The sequence below is a fragment of the Homarus americanus genome, unplaced genomic scaffold (genome assembly GCF_018991925.1).
Source record: "Homarus americanus isolate GMGI-L3 unplaced genomic scaffold, GMGI_Hamer_2.0 scaffold32972, whole genome shotgun sequence".
Classification (NCBI taxonomy): Eukaryota; Metazoa; Arthropoda; class Malacostraca; order Decapoda; family Nephropidae; genus Homarus; species Homarus americanus.
The window spans coordinates 165,001-179,935 of record NW_024754592.1 but is presented as its reverse complement, the minus strand read 5'-3'; positions in this window follow the sequence as shown (position 1 = coordinate 179,935).

Genomic DNA, 14,935 nt, shown 5'->3' with positions numbered 1-14,935 from the left:
CTTCCACAAGAAGAAAGCGCTGACTTGCGGGAACTTCTTCTGCAATCTAAAGGACGACTGGCTTAAAAATAGAGCATGTGGAAGGCCAATAAAATTTGCAGACTCAGCACAAGATGCGCGAATTTTTTCATTTCCCCACTAAACATTTTATAATAAATACCGTGGCGCAGCCCTCTGCTCATCTGACGGTAACTACAAAATTAAAGACGACGAAGGCCTCCTTCAGTGCTGCTGCTGGAATACACTACCTTTATTCATTGCTCAACCGAAACACTGAGATGTGGGATGTCCTGGCTAGTAGGACCCCTAGCACTCAGAGCTGACCCAATCTTCAGTTATCCTCCATCCCTGATGAGGTAGAAGCATTGTCATCAAACATATTAAAATTAACAAAGCCTAGGGGCCTGGGGAAGTAATCCCAGCTGAGGTGTATAAAGCTAGGAGGACCTCTGCTTACCAGCCGTCTCCATTCTGTCCTGGAGAATATACCCTGTATGGGAAAAGGAGGAACTCTGCCTCAAAGATGCTTCCATTGTCAATATTTATAAGAACAAGGGGACCGGTCAGAGCGTGGCAACCATCAGTGGATCTCTCGCTGCTCCGTGAGAAATTATCGCCTGAGCCCTCCTAAACAGATTCTTCCGTTAAGTAGAAAACTTCCTCCCCAGAACGCATGTGGTTTTAGGACCATTACGTGGCACCACTGGACATGATTCTTTGCTGCCCATCAGATACAGGAAAAGTGCAGAGAACAGCGTCGTGACCTGGTATATGGCTTTTCATCGACCTTAACCAAGGCTCGACTCGGTCAACAGGAAAACCTCCGGTGGACCCTTTAAGTCGTTTTGCATGGCTCATCAAAATTCATCGCCATTCTCAGGAGGCGTAACTCCACGACAGCATGAAACGGCACGGTACCCAGTCAGAGTTCTTCCCCATTCAAACAGGGAGCAACAAGGGTGTGTACTCGGCACCAATTCTTCCATCTTCTTGGCTGCCTTCTCACTGTTCCCAGTGCGATTTAGCCAGCGGGGTGAACTTCAAGTACCGGGTGAAGGGTTCTTTTTCAACATAAGACGACTCCAGGCAAGAACAAAGTTGTTTGCGCTTCCATTACTGAACTTCAGTATGCAGACGACCTCACCCTTGGTGCTCATACTAAACACGAGGACCTACAGAGATCTCTGAATACCCATGGCATGCGTATGCATACTTCGGCCTTGCAGGTGAATGTGTACTTAAGACTTAAATTCTTCAACCTGCCCTGGTTCAGATACACCTTACCAAGCCATCCAGCTTAACGGTATTACACCTTATGTTGCCCACTTTCATATCTCTTGGCTCCCACCCTTTCCACCACGCAGACATCAATGAAGAGATTCAGCATTGGATCGATGTGCATCTTAGCCGGGCGGACTGGAAATCACGTCTTCAGCTGCATGGAGCTGAACATCCACAAAGCTGCACGTATATCGTTAGTGGTCCTCCCCTAATTCTGCTATATGGCAGTGAGACATGGGTCACATACAGCAGGAGGCACTCAAGGCACTTGAAAACTTTCACCAACGTAGTCTACGTTCCATCCTCTGAGTTCGCTGAAAGACAAGATAAACAAATGCCAGCATTCTCGCCGACACCAACTTGTAGGAGCATCGAGGCCACCATTATCCATGAACATCTACGTTGACTGGCCATGTTACCCAGACATTTACGGTAGACTGCCAAAGCAGCGCATTTTACAGTCACCCAACGAATAGTAAACGTAATTCTGCGGCACCGAAATATATAAGGATAGTCTTAAGACAAACTCGAAAAGGTGCCAAATCGACCACCTGGGAGACGATTACTCCACATCGTAACGCTTGAGGAGCACCACACGAGACGGTATCAATATCTTCTGAGTTAGCCCTGACTGCAAACTGTGAGGTGCAGATAAGGGCCAATTTGAAAGATGGCATACTGCCCCTCCCGCAGTAGATGGAGCCCTCCACATGTGCAACGAATGTAGACGACGCTACTGGTCTCGTATCGGGCTCTTTAGTCACCTGAAAACTCACTAACCTATTGGTGACATCCCTAATAACCCATATCATTTTACCATAGCTGGATGATCGTCATACTCGATTTCGAGTGACAGCAAAGTAGTAGTAGTAGTAGTAGTAGTGTGTGTGTGTGTGTGTGTGTGTGTTTTTTGAAAACGGTGTAGCATCAGTGTGTGGACTCAACAGGTGCAGCTCCTCACACCGTCATCAAGAGAAGTATTAAGTCACCTTTAGAGTCAAGGGTCTGGCCATTAGTGTTATATATACAGTATGTAAAGTCTTGCTGGGCCTCCCCGTGCACGGACCATGAAAGAGTACCTAGAGATACCTAAGTACTGTGTTATATAAGAGAGAGAGAGAGAGAGAGAGAGGTAACCACCCGGCACTGAGAGACGATACTCTGACAATAGTAGTGTTGGCATCATTGTTTTTCCCCCTCTGTCTGCTGCTCGCTACACTTAAGAAAGAAACACGCAGCAACATTACCTAAATACCTTATTAACCAAAGTACCGAGAAAGAGCAGCACTATGGCAGGATATACATCACCCTGACACACTGGAGTAATGGTTATAGTCCGCTCCGGTTACTTTTAGTTTCTTGGATATGTTGACCAAATAGTTTACCCGCCAAAGTTTTCCGCTAATATTTTGACGTCACCTTCAATATCTTGGTCGTTAGTTCTCATTTTATTCAATTAAGTGAACAGCTATTTATTTTATTTCATTTTATTTTTGGTATAGATTTTGTTTTGAATACATAGTAACGTTGTTTAGTAGAGAGCTAAGAGAGATACTCCTTATTACGCGACTTTATTTTTTAAAATTATGCTTATCTTTTGTAAACACATATTTTTATTACTTGTAGTCGCCTCAAACATTCGTATAAAAGCTTAGTGTTGCTGTAGCCAAGAATTCGGGTGTTCAAACAGGACTAGGATTTATTCAGCCGAGCCGCTCACCTTCTAAGTTCCTCACATTTTACTCTTTGTCTAACTTAAGCCTGGGATACCTATAGCATAGTCAGGCTGTTTCACGTGTCTGCTCTTACATAGGCTTGTATACAGACTGCTTTTAGTAGTAATAGTGATCACACACACACACACACACACACACACACACAGTTCCCCAGGTAGGTGCTGATCTCTGACACTTGACATTCAGCAGGTATAATAACGCTCGGCAGGATGGTGGTCCACACAGGGGGAGTTCCTCACCATCAAGCACCTGATAATGAACTCCTGTTAGTATAGCGAGTGTGAAAGAGTTAGTGTAGAGAGGCAGACCAGTATGACACACTCAGTATCTTTATACCACTACTTTTATTTTGTTAATTTTCTAAGTAGATTATAATTTATCTTATTGTTCAAATATAAATTGTGAAAATAACTCTAGTGAACAATAAGTATAGTAATGGCGACGAAATTCTCGTTAACTTCATCAAGTGTCAATGGTGGCGTCCTTCCTTAGCCCCCGGACATGACGTCATCTATGTAAATAGAACAGCTGGGCCAAGCAATCAAGGTTTAATGAACGCGGGTTGGCACTTGAGGCACTTGGTGGGTGATGGTGGACCTTGTTGCCGCACCACAACGCCTCAGTGACCAGTGATGACACAAGAGATTATTATATTATGACTTTAGATCAAGATTGATGATAAATATTGACCGGGTAGGGACGTGGACCGCACTCATATATAAGACTATGTGGCGTGATGAATGGACTATACACTGGGTTCTTACTTTTATTTTAGTTTATTTTGTTAACCTAGAGACAACAGTACAGGTGTAGGTGTTTCAACATAATGACAGTGTATACCGGTTATTCAGGAGCGATGACTTAACGCATTATTACACTTTTCCAGCCATTCTGTTGATAACCAGGGCTGCTGTTTGTGTGTGTGTGTGTGTGTGTGTGTGTGTGTGTGTGTGTGTGTTTTGTATGTGCGTGTCTGATTTTTTATTTATTTTTTGGTGTATGTGTGTGTGTAATAATAATAATAATAATAATAATAATAATAATAATTAATGGTTTATTGAAAAAGTCGGCAGCCCGAAGGCTGAAAATATGCATTGGGAAAAATGACTTATTACATACAAAGACATGGGGTGGATGGGTCGTTTAACAAAAGCTTTCATTACTGAAAGAAGAAGGAACATGAATTTAACATACAAATTATTATAGTTTACAGTTGATGGCCCCGGCCTGGACTGGTCATGGATGCACCAGGTGGTGTGGTGTTCACGTGGTGCAGTAACTCGTGTGTGTGTGTGTGTGTGTGTGTGTGTGTGTGTGTGCGCCTGCCTCCTCGTGGCAACACACGGTAACTGGGTACCTCGCTGCCCCAGGCTAGACCAGCAGGGAATCGCGAAGCAGCAGTGGGCCCCAGAGGGACGGCGCATAGGCATGTGGACACGCCCTGGAGCCTACCAACGGCTGTCCCGCTGCCTTGTGGATTAACCATGGTAGGTATAAGGCTACGGGAGTAAACCCTGAACGAAAAATGTGTGGTAAAGCCCCGCATCAGGCAGTCGTGCTTACAGTAAAACCCCAACGGCGATATAGGTGGAAGATGTGACCAACATGGGAACCCAACGACTGCACCGACAGATGAAGGAAATGCAACATGACAGGCTATTATGGCATAACCCAACAAACAGGGCTATTGGCAGTCCATTGCAACTCTCTCTCCCCAGTCATTGCAGCTACCTGCACCACTGGTTCAGGAAAAGGGAGAGCCAAGATGTGTGGTTGCAGCCTGCGCTTCTGCCACACCACATAAATTAACTCACGTGCAGCCATCACCCAGCTCATCATGCTTTTCATCATCATCAAAACTCCTATGCTCCCAAAAGTCCTATGGCGACAGACGAGTGGCGACGGGGACATGCAGATATGACTGCCGGGAGTCTCTAGTCACAACTCTGTAAATGGGCACCATAGATATGATGGTCGTTTATGCACTGGGACCTAGACAGCAATGCAATCTAGTCCTTTCTGTGCGACTGACCGGCCCTTTCTGGGAACCACTCTGTTCACCCTGCATGGGGAGGGGGCTAGAAAAGATGCCCTAAACATAGGGTGCCCAAAAAAACTAACCTGGCAACCGCACGCAGTAAGGTCATCCTGATGCGATAGAAAACATAATCATAATCACAGATCAAAGCAAAAACAAACTAAATAACCTCTTATGGTTGCCCTCATGGAATGTCCGAACCCTTCTGGATACTGGCACAAATGAGCTTGTATTAGCCTCTTAGTTCTTATAAAATGTCAGGGCAGTACATTGTGTTTATATAATCATATCACCCCCTGTAACTTTCCACTGGCTATGAGGTGACATGGTCACATCACGTGATGGATAAGTTCCTTGAGGCGCGGCCCTAAGACTGTTAAGGTCAGCATATAAAAGCCAGTTGCCTCGGGATTGTTACTCAACTCCTCACACCAACCGGACGTATTCAGGAGAGCTCTTTAATAGAGCCTCTGTCCTCATCTTAACACTCATAGCTACAGTGATTAAGTTACGGTGATATACACTTGGAACTGTATATGAGATAGTTCCTCAATAAATAGAGAACAGACAATTGGGTTTCGATACTAAAACCCTATACAATTTTACATGTTCCAGCCTCATTAACCCAGAAGGAATCAACGGTTAAAGGGCCAGTTCAAGCTCATGAAAGAAGAACCGCCTCTGTGGCAAAAGAGTTGTCTAAGTATAACATTGACATAGCAGCCATTAGTGAGTCCCGGCTCCCAGACGAGGGTCCAGCTGTATCTTCTTATGGTAGGGTAAGCCTGCTGTGGAGAGAAACCGCATTTATGGAGTTGCATTTGCCAATCGCCAATCCATTCTTCATAGGTTCACTGAAATGCCGAGTCCCACTGAATCACTCACATCATGCCTCCTTCATCAGTGCATATGCCCCAAATGATGCAGAGGATGACATCAAGAAGGCCTTTTAAGTCGACCTTGACAGAGTGCTAACCTCTATTCCCAGAGAAGATAAGGTTGTGCTCCGATGTGATTTCAATGCCAGAGTTGGCAGAGATGCTGACTTATGGCAAGGAATCATTGGTAGACACGGAGTGGGCAAGAGTAATCCCATCATCCTACTCCTCCTCAGCAAGTGTGCTGTACACAACTTCACTATCACCAATACCTTGTTTCAGCAGGGCGACAAGTTCAAGGGTTCTTGGCAACACCCACGATCCAAACATTGGCATCTCATTGACTACATCATTGTCAGAAAGATATCGCCGAGATGTCCTCATCACCCAAACTATCAGTGGCTCAGACCACTCTGACACAAATCATTTGCTCGTCATAGCCAAACTCTCCCTTTACGTCGCCCTAAAACGGCGAAGGCAACAAGCCTCCAGAAGATGTTTTAACACCAAGCGACTGAAGGACCAAGTAGTAGCACATGCTTTCAGAGAGCAGCTCACTGATGGGCTGATAAACAACCCAGCAACAAACAACCTAAATCCGAGTGACGAATAGGGTGTCCTCGACTATGTCACCAGAAAAGCCTGCAGCAAGACCCTCGGCCAGGTCGAAATAAAACACCAGGATTGGTTTGATGAAGATAATCAGGAAATCAAAGTACTCGCACAATAAAACTGACTGGCAGAACAACCCTCAGCCTCAGACCAAAGCTGATACCTTCCATGAGAAGAAAGTGACTTTCCAGCACTAACTTCACAAACTATTGAACAAATGATGGAAAAATAAAGTGTGTGAAGTGCAAAAATTTGCTTATCACCACAACATGTGAATTTTTTCAATTTCACTAAAACAATATATGGCCCAATTAATCATGCCATGGCCCCCATCCACTCATCTCATGGTAACTCCGTAATTAAAGACGAAGAAGGCATCCTTCAGCTGGTCAACCAAAACACGGGTGTGGATGTCCTGACTACCCAGCAGGACCCTGAGCACCCAGAGCTGATCCACCTCAGCTATCATTCATCCCGGATGAGGTAGTTACTGCCATCAAGCAGATGAAAAATAACTAAGCCACAGGGCCTGATGCATCTCAGTTGAGGTGTATAAAGCAGGAGGACCTCTGCTTACCAGCCATCTCCACGCCGCCATCGTCAATATTTATAAGAACACGGGAGACCAGTGAAACTATGGCAACTACTGTGGGATCTTCCTGCTGCCCGTAGCTGGCAAGATTATCGCCTGAGTCCTACAAAACAGAATTCTTCCTGATGTGGAAAACTTCCTCCCAGAAACTCAATGTAGCTTTAGACCATCATGTGGCATCACTGACTTGATCTTTGCTGCCCACCAGATACAGGAAAAGTGCAGAGAACAGCATCGTGAGTTGTACATGGCCTTCATTGACCTTACCAAAGCCTTTGACTCATTCAACAGCAAAACCCTCTTGTGGACCCTCAGTGGTTTTGGTTGCCCCAAAAAATTCATCGCCATTGTGAGGCAAATCCACGATGGCATGAATGGCAGTGTCCTGCACAATGGCGCCCAGTCGTCTACGCTCTTCCCCATTCAAATGGGGAAAAACAAAGATGTGAACTAGCACCAACTCACTTTTCCATTTTCTTGGCTGCATTCATTATTCATGTCAGTGCTAATTTAGGAAGGGAGGACATCCAGTACTGGATGAAGGGACTTTGCAACCTAAGACGACTCCAGGCAGGAACAAAGGTGCCGGCTGCTTCCTTCACTGAACTTCAGTAAGTAGACGACATCTCCCTCGTTGCTCACTGAACGCGACCTTCAAGAGATCTTGAATACCTTCGCAGATGTATACACACTTCGGCCTTGAAGTAAATATATGTGAGACTCATATTCTCTTTCAGCCTGCCCCTGGTTCTGCCACACCCCCACCATCCATCCAGCTTATTGGAACTACCCTCTCTAGTGTTAACCACTTTCAGTATCTTGGCTCCCACTTGTCCACCACTGCAGATGTCGATGAAGAGATTCAACATCGAATGATGTGCATCTCAAGCCTTTGGCAGACTCCATATCCATGTCTTCAGCTGTAGGGACCTGAAATTATCTACAAAGCTGCACATATATCGCTCAGTGGTCCTCCACCCTGCTGTATGGCAGCGAGACATGGGTCACATACAGGAGGCACCTCAAGACAATTGAAAACTTTCACCAACGTAGTCTACTTCTCATCCTCCTAGTCTGCTGGAGATAAGAGAACAAATGCCAGTATTCTCGCTGACACCAACTGTAGATGCATCGAGGTTACCATTATACATGAAAAATACGTTGGACTGGCCATGTTACCGGCATGGATGACAGTAGACTGCCAAAACAGCTACTTTACACTTACCTAATGAATGGTAAACATATAGTGCCAGAGGGCAACCGAAAAGGTATAAGGACAGTCTTAAGGCAAATCTGAAAAAGTGCCAAATCGACCCCCCCTTGGTTGACGATTACTCCACACCATAATGCTTGGAGGAACACCACACGAGAAGGTGTCAATACTTTCGTATTAGTCCGAGTGCATATCGAGGCAGACAAGCACCAACGCTGGAAAGACGCTGCCGGTGCCCCTCCTGCATTAGATGTAGCCCCCCACACGTACAACATCTCTGGACGGCCCTGCCGGTTCCATATCGGCCTCTCGAGTCACCAAATAAGGTAATATCTTTAATAACTCATATCATTGTATTATACAATAGCTGGATGATCGTCATATTCGATTCCGAGTCACAGCAAAGTAGTAGTATTGTGTGTGTGTGTGTGTGTGTGTGTGTGTGTGTGTGTGATGCACTACCGAAGATCTTAATGCTGGCTCAGCTGTTAAGCTTTGGGCTGTCAGGTGACAAGTCAAACGTATGCATGGACGCACACTCCCGTCATCCCTCCTAAAGCATTTGATTTATTTTTTGGCCATATTTTCTATTAACTTATCTTTATTCATTACTCGTGTATTATATTAATTGTTACATGTCCCACTTAACATCTTTTCTTACATGGTGGTGCCTCGGTGAGTCAGTTGACGAGTTGTAAACAATATACAGTACATTTAATTCTCGGGCAGAAGTTATTAATTTCTAGGTTTATTATACCGGATCAGTATAGATGTTTTGATAGTTCTATAGAGACACTGGGGGTAAATTGGAGAACAGTTCCATGTAAATAATGTTGAATATAGAACCTTTCAGAATCGTTGGGTCGACTTATGAGGTTTCTTCCTTCACTTTCATGAAACAAGATTATCACTCTAGCGTGACGGGTTAGTGGCTCGCTCTTGAGGATTTTCCACTTGACAAAGGCAAGCGGCCAAGTACATATGATTAGGCAGCCTCGATAACCTAACCTTACACTAATTTCGCCTAACCTAACCTAACCTAGCAACCAACTTAACCTAACCCTAACCTAACCCAAACTTAACACAAATCTAACCTAACCTAACCTAACCTAACCTAACTTAGCAACCAACCTAACCCTAACCTAACCCAAACTTAACACAAATCTAACCTAACCTAACCTAACCTAACTAACCAACAACCTAACCTAACCCAAACTTAACACAAATCTAACCTAACCTAACCTAACCTAAGCTAACAACACAACACAACACTAGCCTAGCCTTCCTTAACACTAACCTAACCTTTCGTCATCCTCTCTTAGGGATTATGGGGAAACTTTTGTCGTGGCCCTCGACATCTCCAAAGCATTTGACAGGGTATGGCACAAGTCTTTGCTATCTAAACTTCCCTCTTTTGGTTTCTCTCCCCCACTTTGTTTTCTCATCTCTAGCTCCCTTGAGAACCGATCCATGACAGTTGTTGTCGAGGATCGATTTCTTGCTCTTTCTCTACCAATAGTGGCGTCCCAAGAGTTCTGTTCTTTCAACTCTCTTCCTTCTTTTTATCAATGATTTACTTCACACTACAACTAATTCTATCCATTCTTACGCCGATGATTCCTCTTCACTCTTCCTCATTTTCCTTCCTCTAACTCTCAAACTAGATCTGTTTCTAGAACTGATATCATTACTTCTATCAACGCGGATCTGTGCAGCATCTCTGAATGAGGGAGATACAAACTTGGTTAAGTTCAATAGTAATAAAACTCAATATTTACCAATTACACTGTGTAAATTAGACGATCTCCTACCAATTACATTTCAGGACGCTATCATCCTCCCAAATTCTAAATATATATGTTAGGCCTCACCATTTCCTCCAATATGTCCAAATCACACATCCTTAGTATAACTAAAGCTGCCTCCCGCAAGTTAGAATGCTGTACAGATGCCGCAGGTACTTCACTCCTGAGCAGTTGCTTCAAGTATATAAAGTTCATTCGTCCTAACTTGAGTACTGCTCTCATATCTGGGTGGCTCTTCTTCTGTCAACTATTAGATAGAGGGTGGAATCAAAGGCATTTCGTCTTATTAACTCTCCTCCTTTAGTCGACAATCTCTCTTCCCTTTCTCTTCGCCACCAATGTTGCTTCACTCTCTCTCTTTTACAGGTACTTTAACGGGCAATGTTCAGTGGTTTGGCATCCTGTGTGACCGCCAGCAGGCCGTGGGTTCGTAACACGTCTTCGCGCAGTGCCACCATTCTCTGTGGATGTCGGTCACACGAGAATAACCCGTTATAGTACCTCCTTCTTCTCACAGGCAAACTGTGGAATGCTTTGCCTTCTTCTGTGTTTCCTTCTCTTACAATCTGTCTCACTTTAAAAGCTTGTTTTCGGCATCTTCGTGGTGTGATTAATACAGTATAACCTTTTTCTATATTTTAAATTTCTTTCCGTTCTTTCTTTTCCGCCCCCCAGGCTCCGTTGTGGGTCGTTTGACCTGTGCCTGGTGGGCTAATTCATAAAAAAAAAACCACAGTAACTCTATAAATTACTTCTGTTTTATGTTCACAACAGATTAAATTTGAGATCAAGTTTGTTAAATGTTGTGAAATAAAAGCAAACAAAACAGGACTCTGGTGATATTATTTGTTTATGTTGGAAATGGGGTGTGTGTGTGTGTGTATGTGTGTGTGTGTGTGTGTGTGTGTGTGTGTGTGTGTGTGTGTGTGTGTGTGTAGACAAAACAACACGGATATGCTATGTTGTGTTGGTAAGGGTATTGAAGAAATATATTGTGTTGTAAAACAGACGTCACCCCTCCCCCCGCTTTCTCCCACCATGATCTATGCTCTCTATTATATTTCTAACTTTTTTACATATTTTTCTCCACTTTTCAAGATGTAATTGTCTCTCTCTCTCTCTCTCTCTCTCTCTCTCTCTCTCTCTCTCTCTCTCTCTCTCTCTCAAAACTTAACACGCACGTATTCACAAGTGTTCAGTGATGTCACAGTTTTTCAACACGTGTACCTCTGCGTGTACACACACACACACACACACACACACACACACACACACACACACACACACACACACACACACACACACACACAGGAGATGATGACAACCTTCAGGTGTTTGATAGCAGTGATAATCCAATCAGTAGTGTCACCCTGTCTCATCCAACCTCTCCTCCCTCCTCTCTCTTCCTCCCTTTCTCTCTCACTTGCCGTCTTCTTCCTCCCTCCTCTCTCTTCCTTACTTTCTCTTTATCCTTTGTTTTCTCCCCTCTCTCTTCCCCTTCCTTTCCTTCTCCTCCCCTCTCTCTCTCTCTCTCTCTCTCTCTCTCTCTCTCTCTCTCTCTCTCTCTCTCTCTCTCCTCTCTCTTCCCTTCGATCCCCTCTCTGCCTTTCCTCCTCCTCTCCTCCCACCACTCCCATCCCCCCACTGCAGCTCCCCCCTTTTCTCCTCCCTCTCCCTTATCTTGTTGTTTCCCCTCACCTTCCCTTTCTTAACTCTGCCCTCATCCTTCCCCTTCCTTCCTCACCTCTCTTTTCCTTTCTCCTCTTTCATTCCTCTCTTCTTCATTTCCCTCTCTCTCCCCATCTTTCCCTTTCATTCCCTCCTCCCCCCTCTTCCCTTCCTCCCCTCTTCCCTTCCCTCCCCTCTTCCCTTCTCCCCCTTCCCTCCCTCCCCTCTTCCCTTCCTCCCCCCTTCCCCCTCCTCCCTCTTCCCTTCCTCCCCTCTTCCCTTCCTCCCCTTCCTCCTCCCCCTTCCCCCTCCCCCCTCTTCCCTTCCTCCCCTCTTCCCTTCCTCCCCCTCTTCCCTTCCTCCCCCTCTTCCCTTCCTCCCTCTTCCCTTCCTCCCCCTTCCCCCTCCTCCCTCTTCCCTTCCTCCCCCCTTCCCCTCCTCCTCTTCCTTCCTCCCCTCTTCCTTCACCTCTCTTCCTTCCTCCCCCTTCCCTCCTCCCTCTTCCTTCCTCTCCCCTCTTCCCTTCCTCACCTTCCCCTCCTCCCCTCTTCCCTTCCTCCCCATTCCCTCCTCCCTCTTTCCTTCCTCCCTCTTCCCTTCTCCCTCTTCCCTTCCTCCCCTTCCCCTCCCTCCTCTTCCCCTCCTCCCCCTCTTCCCTTCCTCCCCTCTTCCCCTCCTCCCCTCTTCCTTCCTCCCTCTCTTCCTTCCTCCCCTTCCTCCCCTCTTCCTTCCTCCCCCTCCCCTCCTCCTCTTCCTTCCCTCCCCTCTTCCTCCCTCCCCCTCTTCCCTTCCTCCCCTCTTCCCCTTCCTCCCCCTTCCCTCCCCTCTTCCCTTCCTCCCCTCTTCCCTTCCTCCCCCTCTTCCCTTCCTTTCCCCTCCCCTCTTCCCTTCCTCCCTCTTCCCTTCCCCTTCCCCTCCCCCCTTCCCCTCCCCTCTTCCTTCCTCCCCTCTTCCCTTCTCCCCTTCCTCCCCCCTCTTCCCTTCCTCCTCTTCCTTCCTCCCCTTCCCTTCCTCCCCTCTTCCTTCTCCCCCCTTCCCCTCCCTCTTCCCTTCCTCCCCTCTTCCTTCCTCCTCTTCCCTTCCTCCCCTTCCCTCCCCTCTTCCTTCTCCCCCTCTTCCCTTCCTCCCCCTTCCCCTCCCCTCTTCCTTCCTCCCCTCTTCCCTTCCCCCTTCTCCCCTTCCTCCCCCTCTTCCCTTCCTCCCCTCTTCCCTTCTCCCTCTTCCTTCCTCCCCTTCTCCTCCCCTCTTCCCTTCTCCCCCTCTTCCCCTCCTCGTCTAGTAGAAAAGCACTAATTGAGACAGACAGACAGGTGGTGAAGACGGGCAGTAAATATAGCCACCACCACCAGGTCACCACCACCACCAGGTCCACCACCACCACTACTACCACCACCACCACCACCACCACCACCACCACCTTCTGTCACTACTGCCATCACCACCACCACTTCTGTCACTACTACCATCACCACCACCACCACCACCACCACCGTCATGACTACCATCACCACTACTACCATCACCACCACCGGCCACCATGCTGTCACTACTGCCATCCTGCACTGCTGCCGTCACCTGCTGCCATCACTTTTCCAGCTATGACCGCCACTGCCATCAGCCACTACTGTCTTCCCTGCTGCATCTACACCTGCTGCCATCACACTACCATCACCGCAAACCTGTCGCTACTACCATCACCGCCACCACGGTCACCAAGCTGTCGCTACTGCCATCACCACTGCTGCCATCACCACCTGCCATCCTGCAAGCTGTCACTACTAATCACCACTACTACCCATGCTGCCTGCCAGCCCGATCACCACTGCTGCCATCACCACTGCATTATAGCTTCTGTCCTCCACATCGTCACCACTACTACCCATCACACCATGCCTGTCACTTCTTCCATCACCACTACTGCCATCACCACTATCTGCCATCGCCACTACTGCCATCACCACCAATTCTGTCACTACTACCATCACCACTACTGCCATCACCACTACTATCACCACTACTGCCCATCACTACTACTACCATCACCACTACTACCACCACCAGTACTACCATCACCACTACTACCATCACCACTATTACCATCACCACCACAGCCACCACTTCTGCCACTACTACCATCACCAGTACTATCACCACTACTACTACTACACTATTTCTATTACAATAAACTACGACCAGCAATTATCCTCAAGATGTATAGGAGGTGCACAATAAATTAGTCGCCCTGTGATAAGAACACGTGTCAACACCACACCTCTCAGATGTATGATGCTTCTCTAAACAGCCTCCCGTTCCCCTATTTTAACTCCCTTAAAGTGTCTTAAATATAAGTCGAGTCTCAGTGCAATATTTACGCCACCTTTGAGGAGCAGGGGAGAGTGAGGCATTTTGAGATAACTTAATTTCTTTCTACATTTAAGGAGGGAAAAATGTTGGACATACAAACACACACACGCACAGAGAATACTGCTTCACCACACACACACACACACACAGAGATTACTGCTTCACCACACACACACACACAGACATTACTGCTTCACACACACACACACACACACACACGCACAGAGAATACTGCTTCACCACACACACACACACACACACACACACAGATTACTGCTACCACACACACACACACACACACACACAGATTACTGCTTCACCACACACACACACACACAATTCTGCTTCACCACACACACACACACACACACACACATTACTGCTTCACCACACACACACAGATGCTGCTTCACCACACACACACACACACACACAGATTACTGCTTCACCACACACACACACACACAGGGTTACTGCACCACACACACACACACACACACAGATTACTGCTTCAACACACACACACACACACACACACACGCACAGAGATTACTGCTTCACCACACACACACACACACACACAGATTACTGTTCACCACACACACACACACACACACACACAGATTCTGCTTCACCACACACACACGCACAGAGGTTACTGCTTCCACCACACACACACACACACACAGATTACTGCTTCACACACACACACACACAGAAGTGCTGTTCCACCACACACACACACACA